This window comes from Ips typographus, linkage group LG12 (genome assembly GCF_016097725.1).
Source record: "Ips typographus isolate SLU linkage group LG12, UJ_Ityp_2.0, whole genome shotgun sequence".
In the NCBI taxonomy this organism is placed as follows: domain Eukaryota; kingdom Metazoa; phylum Arthropoda; class Insecta; order Coleoptera; family Curculionidae; genus Ips; species Ips typographus.
In genome coordinates this window covers 7192232-7217583 of record NC_138433.1, presented here as the reverse complement: position 1 = coordinate 7217583, position 25352 = coordinate 7192232, and the positions used below count along the sequence as shown (strand labels likewise).

Below are 25352 nucleotides of genomic sequence, written 5' to 3'. Positions count from 1 at the left end.
ATGGCACCTAAATTGTTAAAACACAGTTTACCAGATGGAATAAATGTGAAGGAACATTTGGCTATTACATTGAAGTAAGTATTTAATTTTAAAATTTAATAAACGTTTTTATTCAGTGGCTTAATAATTATTGTTTTCAGTTATTTTTCATAAGGAACATCCATGCAAAGTAATGCATGGAGTTACTATGTTGGCCATTCGACCGTGCATTACATCATTAAGAAAACAGCCAAGGTTATTTGGGACACTTTGGCAGATACCTATTTGAAAACTCCATCATGTGAAACCGATTGGTTGAAAATACTAGAGGGGTTTTATAGTGCATGGAACTTTCCTAATTGCCTAGGGGAATGGGCAATAGATGGAAAACATTTTCAAATTCAAGCCCCACCCAGAAGTGGAAGCTTATACTTCAATTACAAAAAGACATTGTTTGTTTTGATGGCCTAGATTGTTTTGATGGCCTAGATATTGATGCAAAGTGTTTTGATGTAAGTTTACCCTGATAAATATTGGTGCATATGGAAATGAAAGTGATGGTGGCATATTCAACACTTAGTACTCAGTATTTGGACAACAATTAGACAGAAATGAATTATTTATCCCACACCCAAAAAAGCTTGCAAATAGTGACATAGTTCACCCATATACTTTGGTAGCTGACGAAGCATTTCCTTTGCGCACATACATATTAAGACTCTATCCAGGAAATAATTTAGAAGATTCCAAACGCATTTTCAATTACCGTTTGTCAAGAGCAAGAAGGGTAATTGAAAACACTTTTGGAATCTTAGTGAATCGTTGGAGATTATTAAGAAACACAATAATTTGCTGATGTTAACAACATTGAGCTGTTTGTGAAAGCAATAATCTGTCTTCACAATTATGTGAACAAAGAGTCCGAACAAATTAATGATTCTTCATATTGTCCACCAGGCTTTCATGTCTCGGACAGTTCTGAAGAATATTGGCGGGAGGTGAAACCTTTAAGGTCTGTGGTTGATTGTCAGCCAATAGGGCTTCAAGACTTGTTTATGATATGCGTGACCATTTAAAAGACTACTTTGTCAAATTCTGAACAAGTACCATGACAAAACAGTGTTGTACATGAAGGAAGAGATCCTAATTTTACTTGTAATACATAGGTCACCTGACTAAATCTTGTGTACTACCATTGTACTACATAATAAGTTTAATTTTAAATTATAGAAAAATGTATTGCGTATATAATAAATACAAATCTACATTTTATATATTGTCTTTATTTAAGGTTCTATCAAAGGACAATAAAAAAACACATTTAGTCAAATAAATGTCATATACTTAAATTAGTTTTCTTGAGAATTTAAAATTTTCATTATTTGTGTTTTTTTTTACGTTTTGCTCCTCTTCAGTTATGTCATCCAAGCATAAACCAATATACTGTCCAAACGCCCGGTTTTTAATGGGTACAGCACGTGACTTAATAAAATTTTGTAGCAACTCTAACGTTTCCTCGACTTTATGTTTTTTTGCTAGATTTACCCTTTGCTTGCAGTATTCCTTTCAGGGGACTTACCTTAAGTACTTCTTGAAGGGGAGGTTTCATTAGGTCTAAACATTTTTTTTTGTTTTGGGATCGTTCGAGGTTAGAAAACAAGGAAAACAACAAGCAGAAGGGCGTTGGAGGTTAAAATAAAGCTAGAACGTGATAGAAAGAGTCGTGATCGTGAGTATATCGTATCCTTTTGCCCATTTATTATTCCTTTTTAGATTTGATTTCATTGTGGCTTGTATTTTGTGCCGATCGTTTGGAAAACTTGTTCATACTTGCGCCTACTTACGGGCAAGTGTGAGTGCATTTTGGTTGATTGAAATAAAGAATATTTTGTTGTTTTGGTTCCCAATTTGGCGTCTGAATCTTTCGAGGCGGAGTTAAAAGCAAATATTGCAAAGCGTGGAATTTGCAAAGCAAAATTGACTCTGTTTGAAAAGTTTTTGAACACATTAGTTTCGTTAAATCCTGATGAAATCAGTGCTGTGAAGTTTTGTGAACTAGAGAACCTTGTTGATAAGTTGGTTGACGTTTTTTCGGAGTTTGATTCTCTGCAAAGCTTCATTGAACTGCATCATGAGATTTTTGATAAGCAAATTGTAGAAAGGAAAACTTTTGAAAACAATTACTATAGTTTGATTGTCATTGCTAAAGATATTTTGAATACATATCATGCTAAAAGTAGTAGTGACGCTGGATCTTTGTTGAATGTTGTACAAAATGGCGACAACGTTAACATACATGGCAACTTTTTGGCCACAAGGTTATTTTCGCTCTAGACCTAAGCTTCCTTCAATACCCATACCCAATTTTTCTGGTGAGTTCGATAAATGGTTGGAATTTCGAGACACGCACAAATCTTTAATTTGGCCACAAGGTTATTTTCGCTCTAGACCTAAGCTTCCTTCAATACCCATACCCAATTTTTCTGGTGAGTTCGATAAATGGTTGGAATTTCGAGACACGCACAAATCTTTAATTCATGATCACGCGGATATCTCAAACGTTGAAAAATTTCATTTTTTACGTGGTGCTTTGGAGGGATCTGCTAAGGCTGTGTTACAAAGTTTGGAGGTAAGTTCGTCGAACTATTCTATCGCTTGGGATTTATTATGTGAAAGATACGATAATAAGTCTATGTTGGTTACAAATTATTTGAAATCCTTGTTTGGTTTGCCCAAAATATCAAAAGAGTCGTCGATTGCCATTAGAGAACTTCTTAATGGAATAAACAAAAATTTGAGAGCTTTGGAAGCCCTTGACATTCCCGTTAAATCCAGGGATGTTTTATTAATTCATGTTGTGTGAAAAGTTGGATTTAATAACAGTTCGTGAGTGGGAAGAAACTAAATCGAAAAATGGGGGGGTGTTGCCTACTTTAGATCAGTTTAGATTGTTTCTCAAGTCTAGATGTGAACTCCTAGAAACCTTGGAGATGATCAATGCTGATCTCAAATCTGGTGGTAGAGCTGGGCACGGTGAAAAAAGAATCACAAAATCGTTTGTTGTTGGAAATGGGTCTTGTCCTATTTGTGGAAAATCTCACTTAATAAATACTTGTGATCAGTTTTTGAGGTTGTCAACCTACAGGCGATTTGATCGAGTAAAGGAGCTAAAACTTTGCTTAAATTGCCTGAAAGGGAACCATGTCAGCAGAGATTGTACATCTAGCAGCTGCAGGAAATGCTCATTACGTCATCACACTTTGCTGCATCATGAAAACAACCACCCTGCAATTGATGGTATCAGACGTCCCTCTGATGGAAATACTAGGGATTTGAGTGTTTCAAAATCCAACTCGCTCATTGCTTCAGTACCTGACGCTGCTGCAAGTTCGGGCTTGGAAAATTCGAGTTTAGTCCATGTCTTCTTGTGATGTTATGCAAAACGATGCACTATTGTCTACAGCAATAGTCAATATAGTTGGTTATATATGGAACGGTCAAGGTCGTCACTACCGTGTCTTATTGTGCAAAGAATTAAACATTCCCTTGCAAAATATTGACATTTCCGTCGTTGGAATAAACCAAGTAGTTTCAAATATAAATCGAAAATGCCACTTGACTGTTGAGTCGTTGTTTCAATCTTACAGGAAAACCGTATCGTGTTTGGTAGTTCCGCAAATTGTTGGTAACATTCCTTGTAAATATTTAGATGTTTCGAAGTTGGATATTCCTAAGCATTTGGTTTTAGCTGACCCAACGTATGCAAAACCCGGTGCTATTGACCTTCTTTTAGGAGTAACTGTGTTTTACGAGTTGTTGTGTATTGGACAGGTAAATTTGGGTGCAGGCAAACCAATAATGCAAAAAACACGGTTTGGATGGATTGTGTCTGGTCCATTAAATTCTAGTTTCTCACAGAATGTTATACATTGTAATTTGAATGTTGATTTACAGTTGCATGAACAGATTGAAAGGTCATTTTTGGTCTATAGAGGAGCCTCCTGATGCTCTAAAACCATTTTTGTCCAATGATGAAAAAACTTGTGAGTCTACTTTTGTTAGGAATTTAAAACGGAACCAATTTGGAAAGAGTATTGTTCCCATTCCTTTTAAGAACCCTCCTGCTACTATGGGCAGTTCGGAAGCGTCTGCGAGGAAACAATTTATGTCATTGGAGCGTAGACTCCAGAAAAATCCTAAGATGTTGAAGTTGTACATAGATTTCATGGTAGAATATGAAGCTCTTGGTCATATGTCTCAGGTTGTTAGTGATGACATGGACAAAGTTTCATATTTCCTGCCGCACCTATCAGCCCCATCTGACAATGGAAAGTCGCTGAATGATATTCAGTATAAAGGCCCTAATATCCAGGATGATTTGATATCCATATGGCTAAGGTTTAGGTTCTTCAATGTAGTAGTCTGTGCGGTAGTTGAAAAAATATAGTACAGGATGGTACTAGTTCGTGAAGAAGATAGACCACTTCAGAAAATATTCTGGGGTTCAAACCCAAAGGATGATTTGAAGGTGTGTGACCAGCTCAACACGGTCACCTATGGAACCAAATCCGCGTCTTACTTGGCTATTCGTTGCTTAAAACAGCTTGGGTTGGAATGTGAAGAATCAGCTCCTGAGGTTTCAAATATTATTTTTCATAATTTTTTCGTAGATGATATGTTATTTGGTATTAATACTATCGAAGAGGCTGTTAGTTTGAGTAAGCAAGTTTCCAGCACTTTGAAGAAAGGTGGTTTCAATTTGAGAAAGTGGATTTCTAATTCTCCAGAGGTATTGTCTCAAATTGGGGATTCTTCAAGTCGGCCTGGAAATATATTTCATTTTGGTGAAAAGTCTGAAAATAAAACTCTCGGTTTGTACTGGGACTTTTGTAGAGATACTCTTATGTATCACATATCTTTGAATGTTGTTGAAAAATACACTAAACGTACAGTGCTTTCGTCGATAGCCAAAATTTTTTATCCTCTTGGACTTTTGGCTCCTTGCATAATATTTGCAAAAATAATTTTGCAAAGGTTGTGGAGTGAACGCATCGGTTGGGATGAATCTTTGCCTGCCGATCTTCATACTTCTTGGCACAAATTTAGAATGCAGTTAAACTGTTTAAATTACCTTCATGTAAATCGTCAAATTGTTTGTGAAAATTATGTTTCAGTGGAATTGCGCGGATTCTGTGATAGCTCTATTAATGCTTATGGTGCATGTCTATATCTTAGAAACATGGATTCGTCTGGCAAAATCGCGATTTCACTTGTTTATGCAAAAACTCGAGTAGCCCCTTTGAAGGTTGTCACTTTTCCCAGATTAGAACTGTGTGGAGCGCTTGTTTTGGCTAAATTAGTTCATTGTTTTCATAGTTCCATCAGTTTGACAGTTGAAAAAACCTTCTTATGGACTGACTCTACTGTAGTTTTAGGTTGGCTTGGAAAACAGTCTAGAGATTTAGGGACTTTTGTCGGCAATCGTGTTGCTCAAATTGAAACTCTCACTTCAATAAGTGATTGGCGGCATGTTGGTACAAAGGATAATCCTGCGGATGTTCTTTCACGAGGATGTTATCCTAAGGATTTGGCTGGACATTTCTTGTGGTGAAATGGCCCAGAATCATTTCCTGAAGAGATCAAACTTTTGAGGACATCAAAATCATGTTTAAAAAGTTCTTTGAGTTCACTGAACCCTTTTATTGATGCGCTAGGTGTGGTTAGAGTGGGAGGTAGCAACTCTCAAATTTGGACTATGCTAAGAAGCATTCTACGGTTTTGTCACGTTTACTAGGCTTATATTTGTGCATGAGCACAAGCGATTGTTACATGCTGGACCTCAACAGCTGTTAGCTTCTCTTCGAGAAAATTATTGGCCTTTAGGTGGTAGGAATTTAGCTAGACAAGTTACGCGCAGGTGTGTTATTTGCTTTCGCGCTACCGCGCCGGTATCGGTTGAACCCCAAATGGGTAACTTACCTACTGAACGAATAAATCTTTCTCCTCCATTTCATGTTACTGGAGTGGATTACGCGGGTCCTTTCAATATAAAATCAAAATCAGGTCGCGGAGCGAAAATAACAAAGTGCTATTTATGTTTATTCGTTTGTTTTTCAACTCGCGCCACACATTTAGAACTCGTATCAGAACTAACTTCTGAGGCTTTTATCGCTACGTTTCGTAGTTTTGTGGCCTTCTGCAATTTGGTCAGATAACGGACTGAATTTTGTTGGCGCCCACTCAGAATTAAAAGATCTAGCCACATTTTTGGAAAGCAAGAGTTAGAGGTGTTTGAAAATGAGGGCGTACAATGGAAGTTCATTCCCCCAAAATCTCCTAACTTCGGTGGTTTGTGGGAATGGGAGTCTGATTAAATTTCATTTAAAAAGGGTAATGGGAAATGCCTATGTAATCGCATCCCAACCTTTGCCGCCGAAGAAGACGACGGTGGTGGGATAGGGTTCACGAGTGTTCGTGGAACACGTGGTTGTTTTTGGGTTTTATTAAACCGTTGGAAATTCAATCTATGGTGTTTTAATTAGCACATTGGAAACGTTAATGTGTAGAAATGTCAGCCTTTCCCCTAGAAGTTTTGATCTTTTTCCTATTACTCTAATTTATGGGTTAATTGTGCTCCGAAGCCTCTGCAATACTTTTGACACCGAAAAGAAATGGACTTCGCTGGTGAGTGAAAAAGTACCCCTTTTTTTTCATTTGTTTGATTTGAGTTGTTGTTTTTTCTTTTTCTTTCCCTTTTTTTTTTGTTCGTGTACCAGATTCCCGTGAACTTCCCCTATCCATGCGTGTTGTGCGCCGTAGGGTGAATTCCTTTCTTTGGCGTCGTCTGCCTGACCTCCCCGGAGTAAGTGTTCTACTGTGTTTTATATATATATATCTATTATATATATATATATATATATATATATATATATATATATATATATATATAAACAATCTTTATTTTCCAACAAGAAAAAACGGCTATCGACCATTACGGTCTTTCTGCCTGAAAATTGTAATTATTGAAAAAAAAATGCTTTAATGCTGTGAGCTTACTTTTTGATAACCGAAGACCTCCTCAGGAGTTCCTCCAGGTTCGGAGCGCTGCTGCCTCTCATAAACTTCCATAGATTCTGCATTAAAAAGAGGAGTAGAAATTTTTCCCAACTAATTAATAAATTCATATTTTTCATACTTAACCTAAACAGGCAAACGGTACACGCAATTTATTATTTACTTATTTACCTAACCTAACCTAACCTTATCCTAACTTATTTTACGGCATAGCCTAACTTATACTACCGCCTAGTCTAACGCGGTATTGCTCGGCGACCGTCTTGCTTTAGTTACATTTTGCCTTTCGAAAGAGACGGAGAGACGGACACCGGCACGACGCCAGTTCCAAAATGATCGAACTACCATATGACCCTACGCCATACTTGGTTCGAGACAGGATCACGTCCGACTATGCGCCAGAACGTGTTGCGGGTAGAGGACGTCATGCGAACCACGCTATAATGACGGGAAAACCCTGTGACCCTACGCCGACAGGAGGAAAATACGACGGACATGCTCTGACCATATGCCTGAACATAAGGTTAGGATGCATCATGCGAATTACGCCTACATTATGGGAATGCCCCGTATTTTATACCCCTTTCGGAGACCCCACTTTGATGACATACCGGTAAAGGGGCCGTTGCGCCTTATCACCACTAGCAGCGCATTTAGAGTTCCACCTTTGCTTGAATATCCATGACAAGTTGAATTTGTCGGTTACACTGAGGAATTTGACTTTTGACAGAAACAATTGCGGGAACAAGAGATAATATAACCTACAAAAGTTGTGTTACGTACGAAATAGAGTTTTCGTCCGTTAACTCGTTTGATTTGTGTTTTTAATGTACATGGGCCTAGTTACACTAGTAGACCGATTCCGATCGCTTAAATCCTCCAATTGCACTTTGTGCACATTTTGTTGTAAATGTGGGTGCGTGACCTGATAAGTTATCAGGTGCCGTAGTCACGTGATTGGTTTCGATTTTTGTCGGGGAAGCGTCGGTTTGTGGTCGTGTTTCTTTGTGTCAGGTGCCATGTGGCCTATTTAATCACCCCACTTTGTGATATCGGTCTCTTTACCACTACAGCACCCGAACTGCCGACATCTGACTTTTTTCTGAGCGGTGTGGCGCGTGTGTGAATTTGAATTTTTAATCCGTAAACATCTGGCCGAATTACAGGTAAATTGGTTTTATTGTTAGTTCTTTTGAATTATTTTGTATCGGCCCAATTTTCCAACACAGTATTGTGTTCGGCCCAACCGGAGATTCAGGGACTTTTCCCAACCGGAGATTCAGGGACTTTTCCAACCGGAGATTCAGAGACTTTTCTAACCGGAGATTCAAAGACCTTTCCGACCGGAATTTCAAGGGTTTTCCCGACCAAATAACATTTCGATCGGGGATTGAATCAGCCTGACTGGGACTGCTTTGTCCAGAGTTTTCCGGACCAACCCACGTGTTGGAAAAGCCGATCACCGGCCACAAAGTTTCAAAAGGTCAGAATCGAACCACCACAATTCCTCACTTGATTTAGTTTTATTCAATTTTATTTTATTTTTATTTTTTAGTTATATTAGTTTGCTCTAAACAACTTCAACACTTGTCATCACCTCTGGTCACCTTTTTGGTTGCCGGAACAAGTGTTGAAGCTGTTTGTTCGTTTTCCCTGGTGTTCTGCTGTTTTTTGCCTTAGGTACCTGTCACCAGTCTCTGGACCCCATTTCCTACCTGGAAATCAGCGGTGGCCACTACTGACTACTGGGAAGAGGATACTGGAGGTTGTTACGTACGAAATAGAGTTTTCGTCCGTTAACTCGTTTGATTTGTGTTTTTAATGTACATGGGCCTAGTTACACTAGTAGACCGATTCCGATCGCTTAAATCCTCCAATTGCACTTTGTGCACATTTTGTTGTAAATGTGGGTGCGTGACCTGATAAGTTATCAGGTGCCGTAGTCACGTGATTGGTTTCGATTTTTGTCGGGGAAGCGTCGGTTTGTGGTCGTGTTTCTTTGTGTCAGGTGCCATGTGGCCTATTTAATCACCCCACTTTGTGATATCGGTCTCTTTACCACTTCAGCACCCGAACTGCCGACATCTGACTTTTTTCTGAGCGGTGTGGCGCGTGTGTGAATTTGAATTTTTAATCCGTAAACATCTGGCCGAATTACAGGTAAATTGGTTTTATTGTTAGTTCTTTTGAATTATTTTGTATCGGCCCAATTTTCCAATACAGCATTGTGTTCGGCCCAACCGGAGATTCAGAGATTTTTCCAACCGGAGATTCAGGGACTTTTCCCAACCGGATATTCAGAGATTTTTCCAACCGGATATTCAGAGATTTTTCCAACCGGAGATTCAGGGACTTTTCCAACCGGAGATTCAGAGACTTTTCTAGCCGGAATTTCAAAGACCTTTCCGACCGGAATTTCAAGGGTTTTCCCGACCGAATAACATTTCAATCGGGGACTGAATCAGCCTGACCGGGACTGCTTTGTCCAGAGTTTTCCGGACCAACCCACGTGTTGGAAAAGCCGACCACCGGCCACAGAGTCTCAAAAGGTCAGAATCGAACCACCACAATTCCTCACTTGATTTAGTTTTATTCAATTTTATTTTATTTTTATTTTTTTAGTTATATTAGTTTGCTCTAAACAACTTCAACACTTGTCATCACCTCTGGTCACCTTTTTGGTTGCCGGAACAAGTGTTGAAGCTGTTTGTTCGTTTTCCCTGGTGTTCTGCTGTTTTCTGCCTTAGGTACCTGTCACCAGTCTCTGGACCCCATTTCCTACCTGGAAATCAGCGGTGGCCACTACTGACTACTGGGAAGAGGATACTGGAGGTTCCAGGACCCAAACATCGTCTTAAGAACTGGTAAGGGCAGTTAGAGACGGTTTGGCACTGGGAAAACTTTTCCTGTTTTTTTTTAAATTTCAAATTTATCTTGATTTTTCATTTTATTTTAAATTCAACTTTAATTTTGTTTTTTTTTTTTTTTTTTTTCTTGTTAATTCCTTCAATAATTTGGTTCTTGGCAACTTATTGTATATTGTAGTTTTGTTTTTTTAATTTGTAATATACACGTGTACACATACAACAAATAGTTCGTTTGATTTCCTGCAGTATGTCCAAGTGTGTTCATCTATAGCTAGTTATGAACTCATGCAATTAATCCACGACCTTGAGGTATCTAATTAAAAAAATGTTGAAATCTCATTAACGTCAGGTTTCATTATAACAAATTGGCGCCCAACGTGGGGCCTTTTTGATTTTTAGTGGATTGAGCACGCTTGGATTGTGGGTTATCAGACTGCCTTGTTTGTGCATGTGTATTTTTGCATGGCTACAATATTTACTTAGTTTTTTCACGGTGCCAGACGTGTTGATTGTTTAAGATATTTATTCTTAAATTAAAGAGTGTCAAGTTTGGAATTGCTGGTTTATCGTATTATCGTTGCATTTTTACCTTTTGCTTTGCTTGTGACCGTGCCAATCTATTTTTAGACCGAAGTTTCAGGTTTTCCCCGTTATCTTAAGTTTTTTTGTAGTTTTACCTATAACATTGTGGTTCGGTTTTGCAGTTAAAAGTGCGAATTAATTTTCTCTTTTGGTAGAGATTTTATTTGTACTAATTTGGACAATTTTAATTTCCCTTAATTTGATTAAGTGTTTAATTATTGATTGACTGATTTATTTAATCAGTTTTGAGTAACTTGGATCACAAGTAGTGATCAAGTTTTTGATTGTTGTCCAAGTCAGTTGTTTTTGTTGCGCTTTAGCTGTAAAATTTATATATCTCTTGTGTTTATTTAGTTTTTGGGGTTAAACTAGAAATTTTAATAATGGCTCTCCAAATTAATGCCTTGAAAGCCCATGAGCTAGATTATGAAATTTCTATCAGATCTATGAAGCCATTGGGTACTGTTGATCAGAGACGTAAAATTTTGAGGGGACTGCTGGCTCAAGAAAATGCCAATCGTAGTATTTGTCAAGTGTCGAACCCATTTCAATTTCATTTTGATGAAAAGGAGCTGGTGTTATCTATTGCATCAATTAAGGTTAAAATAGTAGGTTTTACCGGTACATCTAGTGATCCTTCATACAAGAACATTTCAACTCGGCTCTGGCATGTCTCAGGCCGACTTAATCGTATGAATCATACTTCTGATGAGGAAACTCAAAGGAAGAATGATTTATATGTTGAGATATTAACTTTGGAAGGTGATCTCGATGCTAAAGTTTTTCCAGCTGCTTCAACTCCTCTTGACCCAAATTTGGGTTCTGTCAGTTTTAATGCTAATGCAGTTAATCAGGTTGTTAGCAAGTCTGTGCCTGTACATAAATGGGGACTGCAAAAGTTTACTGGCGAGGGTTCATTAATGGCTTTTCTTGAAAAGGTAGAAACCTTTAGAATGTCTCGTGGCTGCTCAACAGATGAGGTTTTTGCTTCCGCTGGAGACCTTTTTGATTCGCAAGCTTGGACTTGGTGGTATAATCATCATAAAAAGGGGCGTTTTATTGATTGGGATGATTTAGTGGGTAAATTAAAAGAGACTTTTTTGCGTGACCACTATGATAGAAACTTATTAGAAGAAATCAAAGCTAGGAAACAAAACCCTAAAGAACCAGTTTGTTTATTTATTAGTTCTATGGAGGGTCTTTTTAATCGATTAACTGAGGCTCCTTCTGAAAAAGAAGTTGTAGACATTATCAGAGAAAATTTAATGCCGGATTATGTTAGGACTTTGGCATTGCATGACATAACTGCTGTCAGTGACTTGACTTCTTTGTGTAAACGAATAGAGAACAGTCTCTATGTTTCAAATCAGTACCGACCAACTACACATAGAGGTAATTTAATGGAACCTGATCTTAGTAGGCCAGGCTTTTCTGGAAATATTAGTTCTGTTTCCTCCAGTGTGGTTTGTTGGAATTGTAGGAAACGCGGTCATATAAACACTGAATGTACTGCCGAAAGGAGTTTGTATTGCTACAGTTGTGGTAAAGAAAATTTTACGAAGTCCAACTGTCCTAATTGTTCAAAAAACGTCACAAGACCTGGCAGGAAGACCAACAATCCTTCTGTCAGGTCGACAAAAAATTTTCAAAAGAAAGAGAACAAAAAAGACAGTCAGTAGTGACTGATCTTTTGGATTGGCATAAATGGTTGGACCAAGTGAAATTTTTTATGTCTGAAAAAGTTCCTATTGTTGGTGATAGTCAAGTTACTGAAGACGGTGCGTTGTCTTTGTCCACGGAAATTTCCGTTAATCCTGTTTGTGCTAAAAAATCGTTTGATGACCGTCCATATTTAAATGTTAGAATTTCTGATTGTTCGTTTTTGGCTTTGATCGATACTGGTAGTTCTATCTCTATTCTGGGTTTTGATGGTCTGCAGATACTTAAAGACGTAGACTTATGTTTGACCGAAGATTCGTCATTTCACGTCACTACTGCTGACGGAAACTTACAGAGTGTGTCAGGTTATTTTTGGGCTCCTATAACTTTAGGTAATGTTACCAGACTGTTGAAAGTTTTAGTTATTCCTTCTTTAAAACATGAGTTGATTTTGGGCATTGATTTTCTTAAAGCATTTAATATTCAATTAAATTTTAGAAACCTGTCATATCAATCAATCTTTAATTCAGTGTCTGTTATAAATAAGATTCAGTCCGCTGAAGAGTTAACTTTGACACAGACTGAAGAACTTAATAAGATCAAGGATCTGTATAAAACTATTGCACCAAAAAATAAATTGGGTTTAACCCATTTAATTAAACATACCATTAACACCGGTAATGAAAAGCCTGTCAAACAGAGACAATACCCATTATCATATGCAATGCAAAAGTGTCTTAACGAGCAGGTGGATGAAATGCTAGAGCTTGGTATAATAGAACCTTCTAATTCACCTTGGTGTTCGCCTATGTGGCTTGTCAAAAAAAGTGATGGCTCATTTAGAGTGTGCTTCGATGCCCGGAAGCTTAACTCTGTTAGTATTCCTAGTGCATATCCAATGCCTCTTATCGATTCTATTGTCAACAAGGTTCGAGATGCGAAATTCCTGTCTTCAATCGATTTAAAGCAAGCTTTTCACCAAATTCCACTTGATGACACTTCAAAAGAGAAAACCGCTTTTGCAGTGCATGGTAGAGGGCTTTTCCATTATAAAGTTTTACCTTTTGGATTGAATGATAGTGCCCAAAGTATGTGTCGATTAATGGACATGGTTATAGGACCGGCTTTAGAGCCTTATGTATTTTATTATCTTGATGACATTATTATTGTCACACCTGACTTTGACACACACTGTGAGATTTTGAAAAAACTATTTATGCGTCTTAAGGATGCTGCTTTGACTATTAATTTGGACAAAAGTCAATTTTGTAGGTCGTCTCTCAAATTTTTAGGTTATATTGTTGATCGTGATGGGCTTAGGACCAACCCTGATAAAGTTTCTGCTATTTTGGATTACCCTGTTCCTAAAAATACTACGCAAATTCGTAGACTTGTCGGTTTGATAGTTTATTATCGTAGGTTTCTTAAGGTATCGTTTATTTCTTCATACTTCCGCAGAGTGTCAAGTTTAAACTAATTGACACGCTTGTTATGTCACAGTTTGATTATTGCGACGTAGTTTATTATAGTTACCTAACTGTAGAACTGAAAAATAAAATTCAAAAAATACAGAATATGTGTATGCGGTTTGCATATAATTATAATAGATTCGATCATATAACTCCTTTATACATTCAAAAAGATGTTTTGAAAGTTAACTTGAGAGTTAGACTGCATTTTATATTATTTGTTCAAAAAGTTATTATTACCGCCATCCCAAAATATTTGTATGACATGTTTGTTCTTAGATCTGTCAGGTGTGAACGAAACATGAGAGGTATTGTTAAATATGATATCCCATACCATAGGACTGCTAAATTTGAGAATAGTTTTGAGTATGTGTCCATTCAAATATTGAACTCAGCACTCTATCAGCCACTAATAAATTATTCCAGAACGGTACTTAGAAATGGATTAAAAAACATATTTCTTGAAGAAATGCGCAATGTTTGATTGTACTTACAAAACTGTAATCATTAAGTCGGATTATATGTAGTGGTTTGGGATATGTTTTTTTTTTTTTTTTTTTTCTGTATATGAATTGTTAGTGTAATGCTACTTGCGGGCTCCATGGAAGAACGCTATTGCGAATGGCAGCCTTTTGTGTAAGATGTAGATATATTTTGCACAATAAAGATTATTATTATTATTATTATTATTAAGGGACAGTGGCGGGTACTTATATACTCAATTGTTTAATTGAAAGATTCTGTGGATACCGTATTACCCAGAATAACACATTTTAACATCGTGTATCATTTTTAATTTAATTTAATTTGACTTGTTTATTATTGGATTTAATCTTTCTCGATTGTGACTTTAATTGATTGATTTTCCCGCTTTGGATACTCCCCTTTATTTGTTTGTTCTGGAATGAGTGTTACCGTGTGGTCAGGGTTCCTGGAATGATTTGGGAGTGTCAGGGAGTATATTTTTCCTCAATTGTGACTTTATTGATTTTTCCCGTTTTGGATACTCCTCTTAGTTTTTTGTTCAGGAACGAGTGTTACCGTGTGGTCAGGGTTCTTGGGACGATTTAGGAGTGTCAGGGAGTCAATTTTTCTTTTGCTCGATTGTGTCAATTGTTTTTCCCCGCAACTTGTATGCGTTAATGTTTAATCTTGCGTACATGTAGGGAATTTCGTTTTTTTTTCTATTCTCTATTTTGTCTTGTTGTCAGTTTTGACAATTTACCTGATTTTGACTTTTACCGGATTTGACTTTGTAACCACTTTGCTTTGTTGTAAAGGGCTGAGCGGAATTGGGTGCCGCCATAGTCACTTAACTTCTAAGGAGGGTAGTTCATGGGGGGAAAGTCTTAGAGTCCCTGTAAGTACCTTCATGGCCCTGGAGTACGGAGACTTTCTACTGTGTTCGACCTCAGCCCCAATTGCTTGGTTGAGTGGGATTTGGCGTCAGTGGTTTCGTTCGGAACACCCCAGTAGATTTAATTTTTGTGTGGTTACTAATACACTAACCGTTCGGTGTATTTTTCGGGTTTTCTAGAGAGGGTTCCTATCAAAAACCTTTCCTTTTGTTGGTGGACGATTGTCTTCTCTTTCCTGTTAGTTTTCTTTATTTCATTTCCACCTGCCAGGTGATTTGTTTTGGTTTCTCTTTCTGTGGTTTTCCTGAGCGTTGAGTCCTGTCTCTGTTTATCTCTACCGAGACCAATGAATGAGGTTTCCTTTCACATAACGAGGTTTACGCAACGTTGGTTTCATGTTCAACCCCGTTTTAATTTTCTGGACTTAAACCGGTTAGAGATTTGTAGGGCATGACGACTTCTCCTGGAATATTGTTTGAGTGGGAGACTGGAGCGAGTCAACTGGTACCTTGTGTTTTTTTTTTTTTTTCTCTTCAGAGCTACTTCATAGCTGTGATGAGCTTCATTTTCGCTTGAAAGGTTGTATGCCTCCTTCAAATGGTATACTGGCGCCCATCATTTGTTTTCTTGATTTTGGTGGTTTATCGTCTTTTGGTTTGCTTTTCTTCAGGTCAGTTTCGAGGTGCTTTTTCACTTAAAAAAAAAAATTGAACAAGTTTAATTTTTTTTTTTGGTTACTTAGGCGAGTGTGTTACGTACAAAATAGAGTTTTCGTCCGTTAACTCGTTTGATTTGTGTTTTTAATGTACATGGGCCTAGTTACACTAGTAGACCGATTCCGATCGCTTAAATCCTCCAATTGCACTTTGTGCACATTTTGTTGTAAATGTGGGTGCGTGACCTGATAAGTTATCAGGTGCCGTAGTCACGTGATTGGTTTCGATTTTTGTCGGGGAAGCGTCGGTTTGTGGTCGTGTTTCTTTGTGTCAGGTGCCATGTGGCCTATTTAATCACCCCACTTTGTGATATCGGTCTCTTTACCACTACAGCACCCGAACTGCCGACATCTGACTTTTTTCTGAGCGGTGTGGCGCGTGTGTGAATTTGAATTTTTAATCCGTAAACATTTGGCCGAATTACAGGTAAATTGGTTTTATTGTTAGTTCTTTTGAATTATTTTGTATCGGCCCAATTTTCCAATACAGCATTGTGTTCGGCCCAACCGGAGATTCAGGGACTTTTCCCAACCGGATATTCAGAGATTTTTCCAACCGGATATTCAGAGATTTTTCCAACCGGAGATTCAGGGACTTTTCCAACCGGAGATTCAGAGACTTTTCTAGCCGGAATTTCAAAGACCTTTCCGACCGGAATTTCAAGGGTTTTCCCGACCGAATAACATTTCAATCGGGGACTGAATCAGCCTGACCGGGACTGCTTTGTCCAGAGTTTTCCGGACCAACCCACGTGTTGGAAAAGCCGACCACCGGCCACAGAGTCTCAAAAGGTCAGAATCGAACCACCACAATTCCTCACTTGATTTAGTTTTATTCAATTTTATTTTATTTTTATTTTTTTAGTTATATTAGTTTGCTCTAAACAACTTCAACACTTGTCATCACCTCTGGTCACCTTTTTGGTTGCCGGAACAAGTGTTGAAGCTGTTTGTTCGTTTTCCCTGGTGTTCTGCTGTTTTCTGCCTTAGGTACCTGTCACCAGTCTCTGGACCCCATTTCCTACCTGGAAATCAGCGGTGGCCACTACTGACTACTGGGAAGAGGATACTGGAGGTTCCAGGACCCAAACATCGTCTTAAGAACTGGTAAGGGCAGTTAGAGACGGTTTGGCACTGGGAAAACTTTTCCTGTTTTTTTTTAAATTTCAAATTTATCTTGATTTTTCATTTTATTTTAAATTCAACTTCAATTTTGTTTTTTTTTTCTTGTTAATTCCTTCAATAATTTGGTTCTTGGCAACTTTGTAAATTTTGTATGATTGTAAATATTGTAGTTTTGTTTACGTATGCAAGGACAAGTGGTTGGTACCCAAATGTATCTACTAATAGTCACTATTAAAGGCCAGAAAGACAATGTGGTAGGCGGGATAGTTTGTCCAGAAACCAAGAAAAACCAGCAATATATGTTTAGTGTTCGTATTCATTATGTTCAATTTTCAAAGTCCCTACGGCATGCAAGGACAAGTGATTGGTACCAAAATGTACCTACTAATAGTCACTATTATAGGCCAGAAAAACAATATGGGAGGCGGGACAGTTTGTCTAGAAACCAAGAAAAACCAACAATATATGCTTAGTATTCGTATTCATTATGTTCAATTTTCAAAGTCCCTACGGCATGCAAGGACAAGTGGTTGGTACCCAAATGTACCTACTAATAGTCACTATTAAAGGCCAGAAAGACAATGTGGGAGGCGGGACAGTTGTCCAGAAACCAAGAAAAACCATCAAAATATACGCTTAGTATTCGTATTCATTATGTTCAATTTTCAAAGTCCCTACGGCATGCAAGGACAAGTGGTTGGTACCCAAATGTACCTACTAATAGTCGCTATTAAAGGCCAGAAAGACAATGTGGGAGGCGGGACAGTTTGTCCAGAAACCAAGAAAAACCATCAAAATATACGCTTAGTATTCGTATTCATTATGCTCAATTTTCAAAGTCCCTACGGCATGCAAGGACAAGTGATTGGTACCAAAATGTACCTACTAATAGTCACTATTATCGGCCAGAAAGACAATGTGGGAGGCGGGACAGTTTGTCCAGAAACCAAGAAAAACCAACAAAATATACGCTTAGTATTCGTATTGTTACGGTCTGGGCCTACTATGCTCGATACTTCTTAACGAGCGCTCGCCTCGGGATGAAACCGATGCGCCGCAATATCTGGCCGGGCGCGTATTAAAGTAGGCCACAGTTAGGAAGCGGCATACCTGGAAGATTCTTGAATGATCAAGGCAACCCGCGAAGCGTTTCGCGGTCATTCTAGAACGTGGTTTGCGAATATAAAAGACGCGGTCTCGACCGCAGTAGTAGTGAATTTGGGGAACGCGGTTAAGTTTAAATAGTGGAATAATTGTGGAATTGTAGTAGTGTTTTTAGTAGCGGTGTTAATTATTGTACGGAGTGTTTTGAAGTGTTAATAAATTTATTAATTGTTAAGTTAAACTGACTTTGTGTGAACCCACGGGAAAATCGTAACAATTGGTGTCAGAAGTGCGATCAGACTTTAGTGCGACGTGAATTGGAACTAAATTTCGGGTTAAAGACAGTGTTCAGAACCGGACTAGACATTTTCGGAACAGTGGTGTGTTAAATTTATTTTATGCCAATAACAAGACGTCAAAGTGCAAACATGGAGGCCCAATTTGCAGCTATTATGGAAATGCTTAAACAAAATCGACAACAAGACAAGGAAGAACAAGAAAGGATTCGACAACAAGACAAGGAAGAACAAGAAAGGATTCGACAAGAACAAGAAAGGATTCGACAACAAGAGAAGGAAGAACAAGAAAGGATTCGACAACAAGAGAAGGAAGAACAAGAAAGGATTCGACAACAAGAGAAGGAAGAACAAGAAAGGATTCGACAAGAACAAGAAAGGATTCGACAACAAGAGAAGGAAGAACAGGAAAGAATTCGACAACAAGACAAAGAAGAAAAAGAAAGAATGAGACAACAAGATATAGAAATGCGTCAAGAAGATAGAGAGCGACAAGAAAAGCGTAACGACGAAATATTGAACGTTCTAGCGGGGACCAAAACAGAAATCCAAGAGTATGTAACCCATAGTCTTAAAAAGATGGAGTGTGATGTTGAGGAAAAATTAAAGGATGTTCGGGAAGACATTAATGATGTTCGGGACGACATTAGTAAAATTCAGATTGATGTTCGGGAGGACATTAATAAAATTCAGAATGATGTCGAGATAAAGTTACGTGACTTAGAGCAGAAAATTGACAGCAGAGGAGCCAGCTCTACAGTGATCACCGGAAACGGGCTCAACAAGATCAAGCCTCCCACATACGACGGTCAAACTTCATGGGCAACGTACCAACTCCAATTTGAGGCCGCTGCAAATGCAAATAGATGGAGTAACGAGGAAAAGGCTGTAGCACTGGTGGTGGCATTACGAGGACCTGCATTGGAGCTGTTACAGACTCTGCCTATCGCCCAACAAAGCAACTATGACGCATTAGTAGCTGCATTAGAACGACGTTATGGGGATCAGCATAGGAAAGGAGTGTACCAAACACAATTAAAGGCAAGACTGCAGAAAACTGGTGAAAATTTACAAGAGTTTGAGGCCGAAATTCGTCGCCTTGTGCATCTGGCTTACCCAGCCGTCCCGGATGAAATCCAAGAAGAACTTGTGGCACAGTGTTTTGTAGATGGGATTCGAGATCTGGAAGTAAAGAAAATGCTGAAGATGTTCAAAGGAAGCAACAGCAGCGAATTACTAGTTCGAGCGCTGGAAGTTGAAGCTGCGTGCAATGACTTAAAGCCAAGGATCAGGGCCGTGACTATTCAAGAGGAGAGAGAACCGCCAGCCGATCATGCTGCTACACCAATGAATGAAATTAAATCAATGTTCGGCCAATTAGTGCAACAAATGGCAGCATTAGCAAATGGCCAGTCCACACAGTTAGAACGGTCACGACCGATCACTAGAGTGGAGTGTTATCGATGCGGACGTACGGGACACATCAAACGAGATTGTCGAGTAAGGATACCGTCCCGCTCTCCAACGAGGGACGTACAACCATCCAGGAGGGACCAGGAAAACTCCCACTAGTCAACATTACGGGGCGAATGTTGACTAGCGAAGACAAAGCCCCCAGAATTATCTCCATCAGAAGCCTGGGTAGATCAATGGGAAGCCTGAACGTAGATGGAAAGGTGGATGCGATGAACGTTACTTTTACTTTGGATACCGGTGCGGCAGTATCTTTGATCCGGTCAAACCTTGTGGATAAAAGTCAAATTAAGCCTTTACGAAGAAGTATTCTCCTGCGCACTGTGACTGGAGAATCGGCTAAAGTTTTAGGAGAAATAACCGTCAAGATTTGCCTTGGAAGGATTACGTTTTACCACACTGTGTTAGTAGCGGATATTGAAGATGAATTTATTCTGGGAATGGACCTGATTCGTCAACATGGATTTTCTTTTGATCCCGAACAAAATATCCTAAGGTTTGGAAGTGAAGAGTTCATCCTGTCAACCAGTCACCGCTGTGAGTCACCCATTAATGTTTTGGCATCTCAGACAGTAAAAATAAGCGGCAATTCCGAGCAAATAATTATTGGACAATTGGAGCAGAATTCTGGGAGCTGTGTTGGACTTGTACGAAACCCGGACCGACCAGGAAGATGCCTCATTGGGAAATCACTTGTAAATGGAGGAAGTGAAGTCCCAATAAGAGTTGCAAACATTTTTTCAGACGACGTAAAAATCAACAAAGGCGAAATTATTGCGGTATTCGAGCCTGTAGTCAAAACAACCAATTGCGATGGGTTACCAGAACAGGAGGAGCAGTTGGGGGAAAACAAGCTCTTAAATGAACTTGAAAAGACCTGGAAACATCTGTCAACACCACAACTGAAGAAGGCTCGGAAACTGATTTTGGACCATGGTAGCATATTTGGAACACCGAACAATATGGGAAAAACTACCATTGTAAAACACCGAATTAACACCGGCAATGCACAACCGATTCGACAACCACCTAGGAGACTACCAATAGCCAAACAACAGGAAGTGCAGGAATTAGTGGACAGGATGCTTGACGACGGAGTTATAGAAGAATCCTGCAGCCCTTGGTCATCACCTGTTGTTCTGGTCACTAAGAAAGATGGATCAAGCAGATTTTGTGTAGATTACCGAAAACTGAATGACGTGACCAAAAAGGACAGCTATCCACTTCCCCGTATCGACGACACACTGACGACTTTGGCAGGATCCTGTTGGTTTTCTACTTTAGATTTGAAGAGTGGGTACTGGCAAGTTGGCATTGAGGAGCAAGATAAGGAGAAGACTGCTTTTTCTGCTGGAAATGGGCTGTACCAATTCAATGTGATGCCCTTCGGACTTTGTAATGCTCCTGCTACGTTTGAAAGACTAATGGAAATTGTGCTTCGTGGCCTTAACTGGAAGACTTGCTTGGTTTATCTGGACGATATCATGGTGATGGGAAAAACTTTTGAAGAACATCTGGACAACTTGCAAGAAGTATTTGCTAGAATAGGTGGTGCCCATCTTCGATTGAACGCCAAAAAGTGTTGGTTCTTCCAAAAGCAAGTCGAATTTCTTGGGCATGTGGTGACGGTCGACGGAATCCAGACGGACGACAAGAAGATCCAAGCAATTAGAGAATGGCCAGTACCAAAGGATAAACACGAACTCAGAAGCTTTCTAGGACTTGCCACCTACTACAGACGGTTTGTGGAAGGATTTGCCAACATCGCAGCTCCGCTACATCAACTTACTGAGGACAAAACGCCCTACTGTTGGAATACCCAATGTGATCAGGCGTTCAGAAGATTAAAGGCATCACTTTGCTCCAGTCCCATCCTCAGTTATCCACAACCAAAAGGAAAGTTCATTTTAGACACAGATGCCAGTAATTCTGGTATTGGAGCTGTATTGTCTCAAGTCCAAAACGGAGAAGAACATGTCATAGAATACTTCAGTAGGAAACTTACCAAAGCAGAACGGAACTACTGTGTAACGAGAAAAGAGCTACTGGCAATAGTAAAATCAGTCGATCACTTTCACAAGTACTTGTACGGACAGGAATTTTTGATAAGGACTGACCATGCGGCACTCAAGTGGCTCCTCCGAATGAAACAACCGGAAGGACAAGTAGCAAGATGGCTTGAAAAACTCCAGCAGTATAATTTCAACATCAAGCATCGACCCGGAAAGCTGCATAATAACGCAGATGCTCTATCAAGAAGACCTTGCGCCGAAGAATGCAAACATTGCCAGAAAGCGGAACAACGTGAAGGCGTTGTGTCCATCAGAATGGTTCAGCTGAAGACCAATGATGAATGGAGTACCGATGAGATTAGGAAGGATCAACTAGAAGACAGCGACATAGGCCCATTGTTGTTGAGAAAGGAACAAAGCGAGCCAAGACCAACATGTCAAGAAATCTCTAGCAAAGGCCTGACGTTCAAAGCACTTTGGGCTCAGTGGGACTCGCTTGTGGTTGAAGGCGGCTTGCTAAAAAGAGCTTGGGAGAGTGCCGATGGAAAAGAGATAAGGAAGCAGCTGGTAGTTCCCAGAGGAAGGGTCGACCACGTACTGGAGGAAATGCACAATGGAAAGACTGGTGCTCATTTGGGAGTAAATAAGACTTTGGACAAAATCCGGCAACGCTTTTACTGGGTGAACTACTGCCAAGACGTGAAATCATGGTGTCGACAATGTTCCATTTGTGCAGCTAGCCACGGACCACAGACGAGATCCCGGGGACCTATGAAGCAGTACAACGTAGGATTGCCGTTCGAACGTTTAGCCATAGACGTTGCTGGGCCTTTTCCTGAGACCAACAGAGGCAACAAGTACATTCTTGTTGCCATGGATTACTTTAGCAAATGGCCTGAGGTGTTTGCGATTCCAAATCAAGAAGCCAGCACAGTCGCTGATATTCTCGTCGAAAATGTCTTCAGTAGATTTGGTGTGCCGTTGGAGTTACTTTCTGATCAGGGACGAAACTTTGAGTCCAAGCTCTTTCAGAGGCTCTGTGACCTGCTAGGCATTAGGAAGACCCGAACAACGCCGCTTCATCCTCAGTCGGATGGCATGGTCGAGAGATTTAATAAGACCATAGAGCAACATCTCTCAAAGGTTGTTGATCAGCATCAGAAAGATTGGGACCAGCATATTCCGCTCTTCTTGATGGCTTATAGAGCAGCAGTCCACAACTCAACGGGACAGTCACCATCTAAAGTTCTGTTTGGTCGAGAACTGCGACTTCCATGTGATGTGGTGTTCGGATCTCCAACAGGCCAAAGCACGAACATCGAGAACTACGTTGACGAGTTGCAAGACAGATTACTGAACATCCATGATCTGGTCAGGGAAAGTTTGAATCTAGCTAGCGATAAGATGAAAGCTCGTTATGATCTGAGGGCCAATTCGGGAGGGTTCCAGAAGGATGATAAAGTTTGGTTGTTTAACCCTCAGAGGAAGAAAGGCAAATCACCGAAATTAACACCTGTTTGGGAGGGACCTTACAATGTGGTAAAAAGGTTAAACGACGTCGTGTACAGAGTCCAACGCAGCCCCAAAGGCAAGATGAAAATTGTCCATCTGGACAGACTCAAGAAATACCAGGGATTAGATGAAGCGGATCGGGACGATCAGCTTTAAGAGGGGGGCAGTGTTACGGTCTGGGCCTACTATGCTCGATACTTCTTAACGAGCGCTCGCCTCGGGATGAAACCGATGCGCCGCAATATCTGGCCGGGCGCGTATTAAAGTAGGCCACAGTTAGGAAGCGGCATACCTGGAAGATTCTTGAATGATCAAGGCAACCCGCGAAGCGTTTCGCGGTCATTCTAGAACGTGGTTTGCGAATATAAAAGACGCGGTCTCGACCGCAGTAGTAGTGAATTTAGGGAACGCGGTTAAGTTTAAATAGTGGAATAATTGTGGAATTGTAGTAGTGTTTTTAGTAGCGGTGTTAATTATTGTACGGAGTGTTTTGAAGTGTTAATAAATTTATTAATTGTTAAGTTAAACTGACTTTGTGTGAACCCACGGGAAAATCGTAACAGTATTCATTATATTCAATTTTCAAAGTCCCTACGGCATGCAAGGACAAGTGGTTGGTACCGAAATGTACCTACTAATAGTCACTATTGTCACGTTAAGGGTTGGTTGAGGGGGAAGAACACACAGGATTCCACAAGTAACCCACTTTATTTAAGTAGTTGTGCCTTATTGTCTAGATAGTTATCTTACCCCCAGATGGCCAAGATGGCTGGGGGCATGATGTGAAACTGGCTAGGCTGAAGATACACGGAGGGCAACGCTTTAGCGGTGGTGAATGAACCCTAGACTTAGGTCCGAGGGCATTCACCGAGCCGGCAAAGACGTGAAGAACCTAACAAAGGGAGGTAAGTTGGAACGACAACTTAAGCTGCGCGCCCACACTATTTCCTTTGCTAGGGCTGATCTAGGGTGTGGCACTTGGTCACCTACTGCTCCACGTTAAGTTGCACAATAGGCGTACCCAGACTAACCCAGAGATCAGTAATCTGTACGTGCTTTTGGTACAGTATTTATACTCACATCATGACCCCAATTCGCCAATCTTGCTGACACAAACATTGTACTGGGGGAGACTGGGGCAACTTAAGGTAACGGTACCTAGTGTAATTTCTATGTTACATGCCCCTCCCCTAGAAAGTGTTCGCCCCGGACACTAAAATACCCTAATTGTACAAGTCTAAAATCGCTTACATGCTATCAGGTGGGTTTATGTGGTGGAACGAATCCTTTATTTATCCAAAGTCTTATAATTTTAACCACTAATTACGCTAAGCGCCCGAGGGCTCGTCTGAACGTTCCAGCATCCTTGGCCGTTACTCAGTTCACGGATACCAAGGCTACCAGCTCCCAGGACGTACTGGTTCTGCCGTCTATTGGTGCACACTGTGATTTTCTTTTTTTTTTTTTTTGGCAGGTGGTTTGTCTCGGTCCGGTGCTTGTGTTGTGTGTTAGGTGGCGTTGCTTTCGTGTGGCCCGGCATCATGCAAAAAGATATGTTTATATATTTTTTTCTTAAAACTATGTTATGTGCTCATTAACGATAATTATGTTCTACTACCTTACTAATTTCCCTTACTCTGAATTGTCTACCCTTTTTTTTTTGTACTGCTACTACTGCTACGAGGATTTGGGCGCCCTGTGTTCCTCATCATCCCCCTCTTCTTCTTCTTCTGATATGTCTCCCAATGTCCATTCGTCATAGAATGGTAGTATTCTGCCTATGTGTACCACATCAGTTTTTCATCTGAACATGAAGCATGTGAAGCTATGTTTAAAGCATCTATAAAGATTGTTAACAATCAATATCAAGTAGTCTTGCCTTTAAAACAGCCGCTAAGTTCTATAAATCTTGGTGATTCTTTTTCGGTAGCCTTGAGACGGTTTCAAAGTTTAGAAAAGAAATTTAAAATTAATCCCATAATTTATGAACAATATAAAAAATTCATTAAAGAATACATTTCACTCGGTCACGCAAAAATAGTTAGTATTGATGACTACGATTTAGAAAAGGGTCAAGTTTATTTTATGGGCCACAACTGCGTCATACGTGAGAACAAAAGAACCACT

General features: G+C 39.7%; 2 long non-coding RNA genes across 2 annotated transcripts in view; both read right to left on the bottom strand.

Moving 5' to 3' along the window:
- The window catches only part of LOC145736755 (uncharacterized), a 133853-nt gene that overhangs the window by 79138 nt on the left and 29363 nt on the right, over nucleotides 1-25352 (bottom strand). The window lies entirely within an intron of this gene.
- LOC145736757 (uncharacterized) lies at nucleotides 9289-16563 on the bottom strand. The gene is made up of 2 exons (XR_014180097.1): nucleotides 16227-16563; nucleotides 9289-9405 (listed from the first exon to the last, which is right to left on the bottom strand). It is a non-coding gene; the product is annotated as an uncharacterized LOC145736757 (long non-coding RNA).